The following is a 15,090-nucleotide window of genomic DNA, read 5'->3' as shown; positions in this document are numbered from 1 at the left end:
AATTATTGAAATTTTAATAAAGATTGTGCGGTGACTCCAGACATCACATATTGTCAGTGAGAAATTATAACTTTATTGCAGCACACACTGACAGCCAACTCATAAAAATGAATGACATTCTATATCATAACATCTCGTAGGCTGTTCAGCATGTTAATAGCTCACTTCATCTTTCTTTAGCATAATGAGGCAGACAGTGTACCAATATTCAACGTGAAAATGAAGATTAAGAAAATTTGAATTGAAGCAAGAAAGTAGCATTTAGCAGAGGTTCAGGCAACATTCAGATAAAAAAGTTTCAATTAAAATACTGTTAGGGAGCCTTTTATCGCTGGAGCAAGGCTTTGTTACCAAAGACCAACAATTACTACCAAAAATGTCTCTTTCCAGCTGTACTTGGCCTTTGAAGTGCTACTTCTGAAAGGATCTTTAGTCTTGCCCTTATCCCATATAGTACTTATTTTTTGTAGACCTTTTAAATAAGGTTAGATTGATATATAAGAAGCTGATTTTTCATAGTAGATCAAACTAAATATATGGAAGCAATATTTAGGAAAGGGAGTAGACGTTTTTAGGACTAACTTAGACTATACTTTTCTTTATGCCATTCTACAAACAGATAAAATATTTAGTAGCCAAACTATTGCCATTTAAAGCACTGATTACAACATATACGTGTCTCTGAAAAGGATATTCATAGATCTACTTCAACTCCAAGAGATGCAGTTACAACAGCAATATTTATGATGCAGAAGTACTACTTAAAAATATACTTTAAAAAATGTAAAACAAAGCATCATGGCTAATAATCTGTCAGGTTGCATTACAGATTGCTTTTCACTACTTTTATTAGCAGTTGCCACTGTAGCTACCTAAACATGGACAAAACTGTCCATTTACTGTCCCAAATCTGGAAATATTATTAATCAAAAATTCTGTAGTCACTGAGAGCTCTGGTTAAGACACCACTGCAGATTCACTACATATTTCTCCATAGTATGAACCTGAATCAACCAACTGTAAATACTTCCATGAGTAAAATTATCCAGCTGAAGTTGCTGCGGCTGGCTTTGATTTTGTTGATGATCAAGGACAAACTCATGTTAGCTTTGTAAGGACTCTTTCTTCAGCTCTAAACATATCAAAATAAAACAAATGTAAAGTTTCGGAAAATTCCTAAACTAAAATATTTACTGCTTCTTTTTCAAAATACATGCGCTTTTGAAACAGTTTTATGGATCTGCCTTATCTAGTGCAGCACCTGAGCCAAATGTAGCTCCCTTGATGTGGAAATATGTATTGCATCTGTTGGAAAGGAATGCGTCCCATGATCTGGATAGAACACGGGAGATTGATGTTGCTTCTTAGAACAGGCTGGCAGATTTGATCCTTTATCAGTCTGAAGGGGTCTTTCGGTGGAGTGTCTGTGTGAAAAATGTCAGATCAGTACAATGGGTCATCCATCTCAGAAATATTTGCGATTAACTAACTTACTTTGGGGTCTACCCTCACCAGTGGTGAAGGCTGTTGGTGTTCCAGGGCACCAGTCCCAGCCAGACTGTCTGCCACAGAGAGCCCTCTGCTGTTGGAAGTGGCCACAGGTCCAAGACAAAGTGATTTTTTTTAATTTTTTTTTCAAATCCTAATGATAAAGAGGGTAACTTAATCTGCAGGCTTGGTGTTTTACCATTATTCAAACAAAAAAGTGATTTCTTCTGAGCGCTCCCATAACGTTCGACACCTGCAGTGTTGTCAACTGAGGTACATGAAATAACGGTAACATCCTGGAAGCGCTACTAAAGACACATCCAATTTTCAGCCAATTTAATTGAATTCTCTATCCTCGTTCCAAGTGCAAAGAAATTAGCACTGTATGTTCCAGCTAAAAAAGACACTCCTAGTGATATATGCTCTCTGTGGAGATCTGTCTGCCCAAATTTAATGGTCCTCCTCTGTTTGTCTGAACTGCTTTGGCTACTGCTTTCTTCACCCTTTTGATTTTAAACTGTTATTCCTTCAGCATGCTTTTCAGTTCATGCCATTTGGGTTTTCTATCACCAACCAACTATTCATTCTGATTTGTTACCTAATGGCCTAAGCTGACTCCTGATTTGATTCTTCACTCATTAAGACTTTTCATTACGGGTGATTTTGAAATTTATGCTGATGCTTTGGAACATCCACTCCTACAAAGGTTTAATGATTTGTTGAATCTCCTCAGTTTATCACATTATGTTAATTTTCCTTCTTGCAAAATGAGCCATACATTAGAATTGGGTATGTTGCTTAATCTTCATCACAGTAATATACTACCTTTTTTTCCTTTGCATTTGTTTCCTCATTGTGGACTAACTGAAGATTTCTCTCCCTCTCCTTGCTTTTCCTGTGGTGTCTACCAGCTGCCCAGGGCTCAGCGATGCTTCGAAATCAGTGACCCTGCATGAAGACAGCTCTCAGAGCCAGCCAAAGCCACCTCCCAGGTCCTTCTCCCTCCCTTCTGGTTGTCTCCTCTTTATCTCCTCCTTCACTCAGCGGTACGGGATTCCTGCTTGCAGTTCCTTTCCCTTCATTCACTTGGTTCAACAACCTGTCAAGCACACAGTGGCCATATTGATATTTATTGCTTTTTTTTTTTTCGGGAAATTAAGATTCACTTCTCTGTATTTCTGCAAACAAAAAGATTAGACTACTTCACTCTGTTTTGGTGGTTTGCCTTGGTTTAGGTACTCTGTATCCATTCCTAAGGCTAATCAACCTTCTGCTGAGTATTTCTTTTCACTCAAGGTCAGCTCCTAGCTTGCTAGAATATACCTGCAATTACTTTTAGCATTAAGAAAGCTTGGCTAGTCTAACTAAATGTAGAGAGTTTTAATCCATTCTGTACCATTCCTTTTATTTCACTGGCAGTTGAGAAGGTGGTGGTGAAATAGCTTTTGCAGCAGCTTCATATATTTGATTTTATCGGAAAGTCTTAGTTCCCAGATCTGATTGCTCATTGGAAAAACTCAGAAGTAATTCTCCGAAGATAGCGAGTTTAATTTATCCCTATGTCATAAGTGAGTTCAGCTTAGGGCTGGAGGTCTGATGCAGATAAGTACTACTTTAAAGGTTATCTGGTTTTCTCCAGGGTTTAGGAAGTATAGCTGCAGTGAAGAGTAACCAGAATGCAACCACTGTCTGCCAATGTCACAGGCACCAACAAATTTATTGAAAGAAGTTCAGAGCTAGCCATATACATCAGCTGATGACAGGTAAGGATTGTCTCACGGGTTGATGGAATCACTTCTCACACCTGCAATATGAATGTACCATATACTTCAGCCGATGACAGGTAGGGACTCTCTTCTTGGTTGATGAAATCAGTTCTCACCCTTGCAATACAAATACACCGTAAAGCAGAAATTATTTGGACAGAGCTAGTACACATGGGAGGGCTTCATGTGCCATCTTACTTCCTTTGAGGATGATCAAATTCATGAGAGTTCAGTGATGTAAATGTGGTACAATCTAGGTAAAATTATACGGATTGTCTCATTTTGCATCAATTCATAGACTTCAAACTTCTCAACTGGTAGTGTGCAGACAAACAATCGCCCTACCTGATGTCTCTGTTTCTCCATTTGCCAAAATTATTTTTTTCATGATCCAGGTATCTCTGGATCCAGCTATCTCTGGATACCTTGAAGTATTCCTTCTTCACTTGGGATTTGGACTGGTTTATCAATTTTTTTTTCTATATTCTGCTATTATTTAGCTAATGCCATTTGTCTCAGGAATTATTATTGCAACCACTAAATGCCTTTTGTGCTCAAAACACAAAGGTAACATTATTCATATACATTGTTTGTGGTGACACTGGCGTGCAGAAAATACCCAGGTATACTTTCCAGTCTTCACAGATCTTGAAAAGCAGTTGATGTTTTGCATAATTATCTGAGGGATACTTATAGGTAGATGGCTTCATATTCCTTTAAACCTAATGGGTAAAGTACAGTCAAGCTGCTGTTGAATTTCTGGTTTCCAAAAGAGCATTCGGGATGAAAACAGCAGCTTTCTGCATTTCATTTGTTTTTCCCTATTAAATATATACTATACTTATTACTAAAGCTATTTGCAAGTAATATTGGCTTTTTAGTTTGGTCTTACGTTTCAGTGTGCAAATACCTTACTTATAGTTTTTATGTCATCTTTTCTAGAAGAAAATCCTCCCACTTTTCTATGTATACATGATTTCCCAAGGAAGTGCCTGAGTTCTTGTACAATTCGTGTACTCTGTTCATGATTACTTGGGTTTAGTGTTATACTGTTTTCAGGTTGTTTTCTTCTTTGATTCAACTTCTCAGAGGAATGGAGATCAACAAAGAATAGGAGAAATTAAACAGGCTTTTTATTAACAAAGCTTTTCAAGCACAGAGCCCGCTCTCAGCAGTTCAGCTCAGCATACAAGAGGCAGAGAGTAAGTACTAATATCCTACAGAAGCTTCTTGCGCATTTCTTAAAGAACCAGTGCTCTCAACAAACTTTTAAAAAAATCATCTGCAAAACAGTAGAAATTCGAACACATCATTATTAGTATTCTTCTGTAATATCTTATTTGAGAATGTACATCACATGATGGAGAGGAAGCAGCCGAGCATTCTGGGATCAGGTCTGTTACTGGTAGCTGGGTAGAGAAGAGCGGGAGTCTTTAGATAATAGTTAATAGTCATATAGATGGGATATAGTGGTGCACCAGACACCCCTATTTTTTTGATGGATAAGAAAGAAGATAATGACTTTACCAGGAATTCAAAATGTCCACGCCAATACCTGGCATAATTGCTAGTTATGCATGTATGAAATACATTCAGCACTAGAGTAGATGGTCCAAGGAGTGACATCTCCAGCACTGTGGCTTCCAAAAGCAGGCTAGAAAAGAATTCGTCAGCAGTACTTTAGGGCTAAGTCATCTTGGCTTTCAGAAGCAGTTGGATTATTTGATCTCAAAAGGTTGTTTCTAGCACCATTTTCTGTATTTCCAAGGTTGCATTTCATTAAAGCGTGCAACTGACTTTCAGGATCAGTAAGATTGTCATTACCTGTCCTATCAGTTAGTGATACTGTAGTTATAAGTTAGGGGAGCACTTCTTCATCCAAAACTTAATGATATCCTTTGCCACATGGCTTATAAAAATCTGATATTCCACTTCTGTCTTTAAGCACAGTGAAAGATTTTTCAAGCTATGCAGGATAGCATTTAGGAATATCTCAAATTAGCCAGCCCCGTACATTTTAATTATTTTTAGTGATCTGCCAGGCTATTGCATTCATGGTTGAAGTGTGTATAAGGACAGTGAATGATTTATACCAATTGGAGTAATAGCACTGAAACATTAGCAAGGATAATGTATGATGCCATGCGTCACTTACTTATTTTAACTCGCTCATTAAAAAAAGGGAAAGAAAGCATCTAATACAGCTATTTTACAAGCTCTCCTTCATTGTGTCTGTAACCCTCATTCCATCCATTCAAAGATATATTTCTAATTCTTATTTTAGACACTGAATTTAATATCGCGCTGTTATCCTCAAAAGCATTGGCTAAAACTTCAATTGTATACCTTACCATTGCCTTGTCTCTTTCCTACTCTGTGAGGTGAAAGCTATTCATGTTTCCATTAATAAGAACATCTAAATACAGAAGAAAGAAGATCTTCTATTTATTTTAAAGAGACAATTTTACTTTTAAAAAAATTACAAAAAAAATTTGGCACAAATATGTGCTGATCAAATATGTCTGTGCTTTAATACAACATATCCAACAAGTAAAAGGGAGGTGCAGGATAGTTGCATAAAATCAATAATAGATGTCTAAACTGCATGTATTGAAAGAACTTCAGGCTAATTTTCCTCATTTTAAAACAGCTGGAATGGAACTGAGACCAACTCAATGAATGTCCTTGTCTGTCCGTGTCTGTTTCCTCACGTGTAAAACAGAAATAATATTTGCCTCCTCAATATTGTGTTACAAATCTCAATTAACATGTTTTCATTGCCTCGGCAATAAAATGTTTTGTTCTGTTGGTCTAAATCCAATGTAAAAGCCACACATGGGCAACAGCAGAATTGGACTCTATGGTATTATAGAGTCCTAATATTCATAACTCCAATCATAGTTAGTTTCATTTAGGGATTTAAATCTACAAAATAAAAATCTGAATCCACTGTTGTCCACAGTCCGAGAAGGGACAATGGGAGAAATGTGAGATTAAATGCTTTCTAAATTATTATCAATTAACAAATTCAAACTCCATCGTGTTGACAAAGCATTAGAGTAGCCTGGAACTATTAAATTATAGTATTCAAAATGCTTGATAGGTAGAAAACAAAAGGCTTTAGTGGGTTAATGCAAAGGAATCTTATGCTGCCTTTTTTAAGATAAACACAGTGAGCACAGGGAGACAATATACTGATCTTATGTCTGCAGATAGGAGTGTTGTTATAAGTCTAGTGTTGTGAAATATGTGCTTTTGATTCATGGCACATATCCAATGTTTCTTCTATAAATTTCTGGAGCTAATTTGATTTAAATCACTATTATCTGAATGGAGCATGTCCTACAAACCAGAACACAATGGATGTTAAATATTGACTTTTCAATTGGAAGGACATACTCATTATCCAACAGGAATTATCCTATCTTAAATGTGCATATGAAAACAGAATCTAAAAGCTATAGAATTCCTCTTGAAAAGTAACGTTTATTGTATCAGTAATGCTCTTCTCGCTCTGCTTTTTGTTACTTCTGCTGCTGTCGACTATCTGATGTTAGATGCTGTCTTCCCATTATGGCTTAAATAATGTTGTAGTCTCATTTAAAATTGTTGTGCGCAATAAACTATTCTGATAAATGCTGTTACAGATTTTCTAGAGGTAGCATCACATTTTCTAATTTTCTGATACTAAAAAATGGCCTTGAATTTTTTTTTCTCACTTTATTTAAAACTTTATTAGATTATACGAAACTTGCATTACCTCAGCAATGAAAGTGGTAATCTTTTTTCTTTCTTCTTTTTTAAAGCAAGTTTTCACATGGGACACTTTCACAACTTGGTAGGCTAGTTCTATTAAATTCCTACTTAGCATAGCAGACAGAATAGCAAAGGAGAGTGTAAGCCAGTGTTATGACTCCTTACATCCCGATTTGTCTGCAGCCCGAAGTAGGACAAATCGCTGAGACCTAATTTATAGTAACAGAAATAGACTGCTAGCCTGGATGGAGGCCTATCAGGCCCTACATCTGCTGGCTTCTGTCATTCCCAGTATATGTCCATTTGCAGATGGTGAATTCAACTATCCCGGCTTTGTCCCTAGCTGATTTTCTAGCTGTCTCTGTGTTGCAAAGCATAGGTGACTCAACCAAGACCAAGTGTCATGTCCATGCTCTATATATGCTGGCACAGTCAAACACGTACATGTTTTCGTTTTGCTCCGGTTCTGATTAATTTTGGCTGAAGTGGTTCTATTTCACATCACAGTTCGTACTTAGTTGTGATTGGAGAAAAAAAAGTCTGAGACCAGGTTTTGGCTGGAGTTTGATTTGATTCCCAGACTCAATTCTGCTCTAATCACCAAGCTATTGTGTCCGTCCTTCTTTCTCTGAACTAATAAATATTTATAAAGTGAAAGACTGGCAGCTGTCCCATGTGGCTGATTAGGGTACTTACCTGGAATATTATCCCTGTTTTACATAATCCAAAGCAAGAGGCATAGTCTGGGTCTCACCCGAGTGTCTCAGCCACTCCGCTATTTATCACTTGGGTCTCTCCTGCTATTTTTTCCAGGACACACATTTCATACCCAACTTTAGAAATCATTCTAGAGAAAATATAACCTAGCGAATATCCTTGACCAAGTTTAACCTGCAGCCACAACAGTGACTGGATAGTCAGAAACCCCTCTACCATTGCAAACTACTGAGGACAGGCATGCCTCACATCATAAGAATAATTGCTACCCTTGATAAATCCCTCCAGAACTGCTTTCCTTAAAATCATTATTTCTGTCCTACCTTGAGTGGGCCTGAGGCTGCGACCTTCTGTTCAGAATCTTTTCTGGAAGAAAGTAGAGACTGAAAAACCTAGGTTTGATTAAAAGATGTAGAGCTGAGTCACTTCAGCGAACTGCTAAACCTCATGTCTAACAGTCATCTCCCTTGGCATCATATCAGCCTTAGTCAAACTGGTGTGGGGAGGGGGAAGAACCCTTTGGGAGGATGAGTTTTTTAGTTATGTGAACCAGCAGCTATATTTCTGGTATCTTAGATATCAGTTTTCAGCTTAGTGGAGCTGAAAGTTTTTATTTTTACAGCTTTCCACTCTACTTAGCTTCTTGCCAAGTCATAAAATCTAAGGTACTGCAATATTTAGTCTATTCATGTCCATATAGAGGGCTTATATCTGCAATATCCAATATAAAGGTGGCTTTGCATGACTCCTATTTAAGCAGACACTTGAGGATCCCCGCAATAAGGGAGTATAAGAAGAATCATCCATCCTGTAACTGCTTGAGAAGGTGTAATGGATTTCTTTCCTACATCCAGGCACGTTTAAATGCTGATTATTCCTGACTGTCAGCATGGCCCATTGTAGCCACAGGTATTGGATATAATTGAGAATATCCATCAGATATCTCTGAATTCTGGCACAGTGCTAAGCCTGATCAAAATTAAAACTGGTAAAAAAAGAAATAAAATGTGATGGAGCGGTTTCCCACTGGAAAATGCAGATTTAATTTTACTGGAGCATTTCAGAGTAATGTACTTGCTTTATCAGTATTTTTAATGGTAATAGCAGAATTTAGCTTTTAAAAAAATGTAAGGTATTTCATTTTTTACTTTGTGTAATACAATGTCATCAATTAAAAGTAAAATCAAAACAGCAATGAAATGAAAAGCCTTATTGAGGCGAACTGTTTCTACGAAATTATTTGACATTTCTCTAAAACATTCTTCTAGAATTTTTAATTCATAGGAAGATCGATATTTTTGACCTTTTTCAGATTCAGCACGAAAGGAAATTTCATAATAGTGATAGATATTGTGTCGAAATTGTACAGTTGAAATTCTATGGTAAAGAGCTTTGTTAATATATTTCGAATGACAGTGAAAATTGTGGTGGAAATATCACAAAAAGAGTGAAGCTTTTCAGCACAGTTTGTGATTGTTATGAAAGTGCCTGCTTTGGGCCAGCTCACTTTCTATAGAGATTCAGCAGCGCTAAGGATGGATATAAGGTTAGACACAGGAACCACAGGACTAAGCCAGAAGCAGAAGCAGTAACCAGGAGTCGGGGGCTGAACAGGCAGGAGTGGGAATATGAGATGGATGCAAGAACTAATGCACAGCTGAATTACAGCTTGAGCAAAAGGCAAGAACAGCAGTGGATTCTAATAGGTTTTGTTCCTGTGTGGTGTCAAGAGGCGGGTGCTGAGGGAGCTTCCATGGCAAGAGCTGTTATTCTGGCTCCTGCAATCAGAACGTCCGGCAAGAGCATGAGAGAGTCTCTGAGGGTTACTTTGTTGCCTGTCACCCACTGCTTACTCCCCATGCATCATCACGGAGGAGTGTCCCTTTTAGCAAATGTCCTTGCATTAAAAGCTACTATGATGTACATGAAATAAATAAAAGGAATTAAGAGGCAGAGTTCCTAGACAGGGCTACTCTTAATCTCTGAAAGAAAAGGGACAAGTTCCTATTCGCGTAATAGCAGAATGCACTGGAAATAAATTTTAAATAATAATATAGCAAATAGAAGCTGTTTTAAAATAATTCAAAAAGTCCTATAAGTCACCTGCACCAAAACCCACTGTCATTAAAAAATCCCACATTTGTAAATTGTGACTCCGCTAAAAGTTTTGCTTTCCTATTCAGAAAAAAAAGCAAGCAACAAAGAATGGTTCAAATTAACTGCATCTGTACAATTACTTGCAAAACAGTAAAGGATAATCTCAAAACTATTCATTTTGATGATTTTGCCTCTTTGCTAGATTCATGTGGTTTAAACAAGCTCAGAAAAAGGCAAATACAAAAACCTTGATGTTTTTTAATAGTATTTTTCCCTAAGTGCTTGGGTACCATTGCTAAAATAAACTATGCTTCAAGAAGGCATCTGATCTCTGTTCCACACTGGTCACAGAGATCCGGAGACAAGAATTTCAGTACGTACGACTTAAAATCTGGTATTACATGTAATTTTGTAATCCAGGTTATATCTGCATTACCTGGGATACTCATGCCGTTTTTTCTTGAACTATTTTTACTAGCTAATATAGACACTTCCAGCAACATAGTCAGGAGACCATGGGATTAACATGATTTGGAAAAAAAAAATCTGAACAGCTGAAAAGGGAGACATAACCTTACCCCAGGAGAGACTGTCAGACAAGAGCTGATTCTTCAGGGACAGTGGAGAGAGGAAGAGTTATGCAGTGGCTGTGGCAATTCTCTCTTTTTTTTTTTAAAAAAAAAAAAACCCACCACATATTGCTGTATTTCAGTCTCTGTAAAGCGGAAGTCTTTTTTTCAAAGTAGTCACTGAAACTTTAATCTTGATTTGATTGTGTCTAGGTTTCTTTTATTTGTGAATATTCCGACATCCAGCCTTTGATGTTACCTTTGAGCATAGCCTTATCAGGTCCTGAAAATAGCTTCACAGATGAAAATTTTTTCTATTGTATTAGCCTGGTTTGAAAAGAACCTAATTGACCTGCTGTAATAATAGGTTTGACTTTAAAGTTTGATCCCAGCTTACAAGGGTTTGCATCTCTTGGTTCTATCTTTTGAAAGCTTAATCAAGAGACATTTTTCAGCTTCTAAAAGGCTTTTAGCTCGTCCACATGTATGGACAGTACCTAATGGACCCTACCCATTTATTCACTGGTCTCCACGACTATGAAATGTGATTCTTTTATGTTTTGCAACTTCAAAATGATTTCTATTTTTAGGTCAAAATGAAAAACCCATTTGTCTTGTTTAGCTTTTAAAATATTTATTTTTTGGTATTTTACATTCTTTGTGCTTTTGCTCTGGGGCATTTGTACAAAACATGCTTTAAAATGTGCACGTGATTGATTTGATTTCTGAGGCTGGCAACAGGAGACAGGTTTCACTCCCTCTGAAACAGCAGGACCGTGATGGGCCCTTATTAGAGCAAGGGACTATTGCATTTGCCTTGCAAGGAAGAAAAGTGCTATTGAAAAGTATGACCACGATGGCACTTTAGAAAGAACAGGCTAGATTCTTTTCTGGATCTGTGCTGGCTCTGCCTGGTGAGAATCTGGCCCAATATTTTTTCTGTAGTCTGTAACCTGAGTGAGCCATGAAAAGTCAAGCCAACAACACTTTATTGTCCATACGTCTTACCGCCTCAGTGGAGAAATATGGCGATCTATTACTGAGAGGCAGAAATAGATTCTGTATTTGCCATGTCTCTTCCATTTCCATAGGCCAGTGTAATCGAACACATCAGGTCAAAGGATTGACAATTTTCTTTCCGGAGGAAGGCACTGACTGAACCGTTGAAGCCTGATTCTGCAGGTTGCACTCGGGTGCAGTGGCTCCTGCTCACTTAAACAGGCCTGTTGATGAGAACTGGAGCTCTGCGCTTCACAGACACCAGGCCGGATCTGAACAACCCCTCTCCGTATTTATGAAGTAAAAATTCTCACATCAGTTAATGGGAATTGTGTGAGAACAAGAATTTAGTAAAAAGTGAGGATGGCAGGGTTTGGACCTGTACCAAATGCCTAGGAGAAGGCTGTGCTTCCTGCCCTCTCAGTTAGAAGTTGGGTGTTGTGCAACAGCCAGTAATGCCAAGACAGTTGGCAAGTGAGCAAGACAGAAATAATAGAATTAAAGGGGAGAAGGACTTTTTGCAATTAAAATTGCATGTACTGGCATTTCTAGTATGTGGCAGAGTTCCTGGACGTTTTGCTCCTGAGTAACAAAGAACAGAGCTGTGTATGTCACCATGGAAATGTAAATGGAGCTCCTTTGACAAACAGAGAAATGTATGCCATTCCTTTGTGCTCACACAAACTGTTAGTAGTGGGATGCGAGAGAAGAATGGGATGTCTGTTACAGAAAAGATAGGAAAATGCAATTGTAGTACCTTGTTCTCTGTTCTGTTCTATTAGGAGTTTAAAAAATACGGGGGGGAAGAGTGATTTTTTCCTAACTGATTAATTAATACGGTATTTATAGCAGGCAGTATAAAATAGCAGAGATCAAACATGTGGCAAAGAGCACAGAGGAGAAAGTATAGATTTGAATGCTATGCTGCTTCTACCTGCTTATTTAGAAAAAAAAAAGATGGATATTTATGAATGATAGAAAATTTCAAAAGGAGTGGGCAGCTGTGTTACAACATTATGAAGTTAATTAGAGAGAATTTTTTGTGTAGTTTGTATGATCAACAGATGTTTGATAATTTCTGTTCTAATTTTGACTGCATCATTCTTTTCTTTCTTCGGGCATGGGTATGTGTAGAGTACAAGGAAAAAATGATGAACAGCAACCTATACTGGGATCTCAAGAACTCATAACTTTTCTAATATTCTGAAGATATCTGCTCAGATTTTTGCTATATGCCATTTGGAGCAGAGCTAGGTAAATAACATCAAATATTTTTGTTTCCTATGTTGCTGCTTTAACATATGCTTTTGCTTGGTTCCACCAAATACTTGGAGTTCAACTCCCACAAGGACTGTGAGAAGTGATCATCTAGCTCATACGTTTGGGTATTTGAACTAGAAATATTTTAGGAGATAAGCAAGGAAGAGGGAGTTGCCAAGCCAGTTGCTCTAGAGTCAAAGCATAAAGGCAAAGAAAACAGAGAAGGATTTAAATCCAAACCCTTTATTTACGTTTTTACTCCCTCTGGAGTTATGTTTTACAACTGTCATAAGATGAAATAACTTTAAACTCTATACCAAGCCAATAAACTTTACAGTATCCTGTTTTCCTCTTCGGAACAAGGCCTTGGACAAGGTTTCTGCAGCTCAAAAAGGAAAAACTTCATTGGTATCTATTGTTCACTTCATTTTGCTTATTTTCATTTCTTTCTAACAGAAACCACCCAGTAGCTTATTTAACCCATCTTCCTGACTTAAATTAATTCATTCAGAGTAGCAATGATGCTCCACCCAGCTCATGTTTTGAATATGGAATCTTAAATATTCTCATGGAAGTTTGTCATCAAGATATAGGGCGCTTTTCATAAGTTACAGAAGAGATTTTTGAGTAAATTTAATTGAGAAATTAATGGAAATCATGAGCAACCTGAAGACTTTCTAGTAACAGAAAAGGTCAATAAATTAGTAATCGCCTCTGAAATACAGCCATAAAGACTGCCTAGTGACTAAATTGGCTTATTCAAATATGCTCAGGTGTGACCATTACTGTATTCTTTATACATTATGAATTAAGTCTCAATTTTTTTTTTATTTGGAAGAAATTTATGTTTAGGAAAATTAGGGAAAATGCACTGCATTCAAAGGTAATGATAATCACATCATTTGTGTAGACTTTCCCCCCCCCCAAAGTAAGTGAAGGTGATGCTCTTTGTTTCTTTGGTACTAAAATGCAACTTATTTTGAAGTGAAAGTGACGACAGCAGCACTTCACAGTAACCTGGGACAGAACGTACCCAGCTGACAATGCAGGTCACTTTAGGGAGACAGGATATTGTATGGCCGGAGTGAAAACAGTGCCGGGGAAAGGATTGTGGTAGATTGTGTCATCACTTTTCACAAGGTATCTATTTTTCCTTTAAAAGTTAGTGTTTCCTTTAAAAGTTGGCACTCCACATCTAGACTAATAGTCCTTTAGGATAACTTTAAGGCAGTTGTTTCCCAAGTACCTTCTGAAGGATCTAGTACTACTTTCTCCTTTCTGACCACCGTGTCTCACAGCCTAGATTCTGTCTTGATTCCTGCTAAATAATGGAATTTTGTATAACTTGATGGGATAAGAGACTGCAGCTTCCTCTTCCCCACCATATCTAGGTACTACTTTGTGCTCCCTGCTGTTGTCCTTTAGGCTTGTCTTGATGGAGAACTTACATGAGGTTGGCTTGTTACCTCTTCATGCAATGTTTAACTACACAGAAACTGCAGTACCGTGCTATCTTCTTATATTGGCTTCAGAGCATCGCTTGCCAATCAGTGCAAAGTTCTGCACTGAGCTTAATATTCTGCAAAATGTCTCATGATGCAACTTTTTCTGGTCTGCTCCATATTCTGTTTTTCAGGGGTGATACTGCTGGTATTTTCCCCACAGCACATTGTGATATGCTTATGGAGAAGAATAGAAACTCTAGAATGAGATAGAATCAAACTAACAAGTGATTTCCCTCACAAGATCCAGTAGTAGTTATGAGGTGGGGTTTGAGCTGCTATCCGGTAGCTGAAAGAAGCACTGTGACCACGATGATTCTTTTGTGACTAGCACTTGGAGTCTCGTGACCAGCTGGATTTGGTGTTGCAGCTTTGTAGCGATGTGCATGCTGTGGTGGTGTGGTTATAGCAGGAAGAGCAAGTAAGTAAATTTGAAGAGATATGTTTGCAGTCCTTTGTACGGAGCAGTTATAACCAGCTGCTTTTAGAGTAAGTACACCCCAGTTATACTGTCAACCCAAGGGAGCTGCTTTGCCTTCCATTCTGCATGCCAAAATAAAGTATGCTCTTTGTCTCAAGTTCTTTTTTATGACACCTACAGTTCAGCGTAAAGCACGCTACAAAATTAATAGCATTCTGCAGTAATTGTTCTCAACCCAAGGGGTTCAAACAACCCTGGATGCCTATAACACCTTAAAATCTCCATGCTGTTTAAAATGTCTCTGTAGCCTAATTTGGGCTACTTAGTTCATAAAACCCCATCTTAACCCAAAACTGAATGAATAAATGAAACTCATAGTCAGTTTTAAACTTGCTTTTCTCGTACCTGTCACTGCAATAAATGTGTTTGCTTTGCAATATAGTTGAATTTTGCACTCATCTGCCCCTACCTTGTGCTGAGTTTCACAGTAGGAAGATGAAGAGAGCTCGCATGCC

The sequence above is a fragment of the Charadrius vociferus genome, unplaced genomic scaffold, assembly GCF_000708025.1.
Source record: "Charadrius vociferus isolate BGI_N301 unplaced genomic scaffold, ASM70802v2 scaffold325, whole genome shotgun sequence".
NCBI lineage: Eukaryota > Metazoa > Chordata > Aves > Charadriiformes > Charadriidae > Charadrius > Charadrius vociferus.
This window is presented reverse-complemented; position numbering follows the sequence as displayed.